Here is a 4084-nt window from a genome sequence, read left to right on the forward strand (position 1 = left end):
CACCAACCACTCTCAAGCAACCCTACAGTTTCTTACCGAGCATCCACCCCCACGCTATTGGGAGATGTACAGTTAACTAAAAAGATGCTGGTTTTTATCCAGCAGTGGGTGGACCAGCATTTTAGCTTAAGGTCCGCGTAGGTAATATTTCTACAAATCTTTAAAAAAAGAAAGCCGTGAGGCCAGACAACACCGCGCTCTTAAGCAGAGAAGACCTCCTCTAAAGAAGCTCCTCCACAACAACTCCTCTACTACGTAGCAACTTCCCAGCACCAAACTGTTCTGTACATTTAATATGTATAAAGAGAACGCCATTGTGAGTTTCCTTTCTCACCTCCTTCCTTTGTGCGAGATCTCCTACATGTACGTATGTATGTGAGCCTAACAAAGAGAAATTAGACTACTGGCCACATACACTACGCTACAGTACTAGTTATCTTCTGTTAAACTTGTGTAAATAAAAATCATTTCTACGACAGGAACTTACGAATCCATCGTCAAACGAACATGACGGGCAGTTGATCTTACGCCCTTTAGATATTAGATTACCACTTTAAGTAAATAAATCTTAGATACTGTATTGCTCTATTCTTGTTTAAAGGAAATCGTGATCCTTTACACTTGTTAACAACACTCCCTCTTCTTGCAGACTGACACGGTGTCAGCGAAACAAATATTGATGAATTCCTTACTGACGGGAAACATTCTAGTATCAGTTGATGCTGTAGTCGGAGCAGTTACCAGTTACGCATTTATAAACCTACAGCCAGAGCCATCTAACGAGTGAATTCTATGGTGATAATTCGATGTGATGTTGAATTTGGACATTGTATTCGTAGCAGGCAATGATAATAAATGCAACGATGTTGTATCAATACAGGTACTCATTCTACACTAAAATTTTTGAAAAAATCTAAATACTTTCCCAGTTTTAAGACAAAAGGAATATAAATGAAAACTTAACTTGTAGCATCTGACAAAAAAGATAAGGTGACCTCAATGTTATCCTTATGTAAAATAACATTGAGGTCCTCTTTAAAAGGCAACAACCAGTGACACAGGGATAACAGTTTGACCTCACAGTGATGTTGACAAGGAACACCAACATCAATCAACTTGGACATCATCGTCATCATTGCATACAGGGGGTCAGAAATCACCAGTCCCACCCCATCATGACCGCATGAGTCAGATAAAGGGGGTTAAAAGAACATTTCGATAAAGCTAAATTTAAAGACAATACCTGTACAGAGGATTTTAAGACTGTAAATTAATGAACTCCTGAACCCATGTAAATACGGAATTCGAATTTGTCAATAAAAAAGCAGTTTTGATAAAGAAACAAAGACGGGGAGGCAAGAGTGAACTACATTCTAAATATTTATAAATTACCTTCGATATACCATTCTAGCCCTATAAGAAAGGTCTATACAATAATATACAATACTACTGAAATTTCGGCAGACGGATACGTATAATGAAAAAGCAAATCCAATTTCTATTTGTTTCAAACCATCTTTATAGACGCTACACTATTGGGAATTTGTCCTATAGGAAACACGAGGAAGTTTACCGCGGTGATAACGTCCCTGTAGTACTACGGAGGTAGGAGTGTATAATAAGACAAGTGAAGGAACACACACGCTTTGGTTTCTCTCACCCCCAAGTCAACAGCGCCCATCAAGACAAAGTATTTATTTTCAGACTGAACAAATTATTCGCCTTTTAATCTTTAATCTTTTAGACCTTATAAGCTTCCTTCATTCCTCCATTGTTCTTAGGATTCACATTCTTCATGGTCGCATTTTCTTTCGATTCAGCTTTATATTTTTCAATTCATGATGTCCTTATCTTACTGCCGTGTTTTTCTTTTCTTTTATTCGTTATCCTCTAACCTGTCCTGAGCGTCGTTTCCTTCGTTTCGATGGCTGACTTCAATTAGTTTTCATAAAGATATACTCCGTTCACTCCTGCATCTCTTGCTTTCATTCTTCTTCCTTTTTTTTCTTCTTTTATTACTCCTGTGCTTCATTTATTTTTCACTTTCTCCTCACTCCCGACATCCTTCAAAATTGCGAGACATTTCCTTGAATCCTGACATCCTTAACGATACTTTCTCCATCTTTGTTATCCTTCAAAGGATTTCGCACACTTCCGACATCATTTAAGACATTTCCTATACTCCTGACATCATTCAAGGCACCGTCACCACTCCAGGCATCCTCATGGTCAAAGCCTTCGATATAAATGATCCCCCCAGTGGATCTGGCCGCTAATGGGACCATCGTCTTGTGTCCAGGTCTTTAACAGATTACCATACTATTTTTTGCTACGCGTATGTCGACATTCGAATATTTCTCGTGCGATGAAGGCGACGTATCAGATTCAGTCATCGTTGTAGTGATTCGTCTTCTGAGGCCGAGTCGTTTGAATCGAACACGTCTAGACTGGAATTTTGTCAATGTGTTTCGTTTTCTGGCTCTTCAGTCCGAGTCGAGCGGCTAGCCACTAGGTCGAAACAGGATTCAGTGTACTTGAATATACCTTATTTACCTATCTAATCTGCAGGTTCAAAATGTTTGAAACTGGTATCAATTACGGTTATACCTCATTTTCTGGGTCATTAATCTGAGTCGAGTCTTTTATAGGTCAAACCAAGATTTGATTTATATGAATATGTTTCGCAGGTAAGATGAATATTCAATATATTCGAAACTTATTTCAGACGGCCATAAACTGCTTTGGTTTCTGACTTATTGAAAAGAAACAAAAAACCTTCGTCCCTCTTTAATGGAATCAATTAACCTGATGATATTTAGCTATCTGTCTCATTACTCAAAGTCGAGCAGAGAATTCCTGGTAAGATGACTCGATTTACTATAAATTGTTGTTTCATCTTTATGGCGTCTTGATCTGAATCCAATAGCTGAAATTATAACCTACATACCTACAGTGCACACACCAGGAAGGGCTGGTAGGACCCCGTCAGGAAAAAGAAACTAACTCCACAATCCCAGCTGACCCCCACGAGGTGGCCAGTACCAGTTAATCATCATTATACCCCCACACTCCCTCAGTACCCACCTCACTCACCCACTCATCCTTCACCCACTCGCTCCCACTCACTCACCCTCCCAGCCACTCCGCCCACCACTAAGCACTACCTTAAGGAGCGTTCGTAAAGAAAATGTCCGAAACAAAAAAAGTTGTACAGGTAGTTCCAAATGTCTTCACCTTGTGGTATGTGGTGTGGTGCAACTCGCCGCTTTGGACATGACAATATCCAGCACCACGATAGATATGTTACTGATGGATTGGTGTGTAGTGATGACATGCAATAGTATTTAAAGGACCATCGTCAGCTTATGATACATTAATATCTACGTAAATTAAGTTTTGGGGACACGACGATAAGTGAAGGACTATATTTACGTCAATGTCACGCCATTTATCTACTCTGATTCAGGTGAAATATTCAGCGTTTGTCCTTTCCGAGCTTGTCTTTTTTTCCTGGGCGACAGAAGTGTGAACACCAGAAGGATGATGCTGGCGGTTACCTTCCATAGGCTACAGGGGCCATGGGCAGCCTTGCTCGAGAAAGACAACATTCCTTCCTCCTGGTGTCTGGGGCAGCAGCTATATTGTATATACATTACTTTTGAAGGTCAGACTGTGTTAGATTTTCCAAGCTTGAGTTCGCTGTCTGTATGGGCATGAGAGGGATGTTGATAGACCCAGGTATCTGTATATAAGGAGACAGCGTGGACGGTACTGCACTCGACTACCTTCACTTTCCTAACCATAAAGCTAGGTACCAAACTCTGCAATTGCGTCACAACTAGGGCGTCCCATCCAGAAACTAACCGTGCAGAGACCTTAGCTGTTACCGGTGGGTCAAGAATCGAGTGATATATCCATTTAGCCGCTATATAAACATAAAAGGTGCTGTACATTACCTATAGTTTAAGCATAAGTGGGATGACAATTGGTAGTAAAAATTAACCAGAGCGACGTGGAGGCTAAGAGGTGCTGAATATATTTACCACACTTATGTAAGACTAAGAATCCTGACACCTTGCTAGTA

Source organism: Homarus americanus, unplaced genomic scaffold (assembly GCF_018991925.1).
Source record: "Homarus americanus isolate GMGI-L3 unplaced genomic scaffold, GMGI_Hamer_2.0 scaffold32583, whole genome shotgun sequence".
In the NCBI taxonomy this organism is placed as follows: Eukaryota; Metazoa; Arthropoda; class Malacostraca; order Decapoda; family Nephropidae; genus Homarus; species Homarus americanus.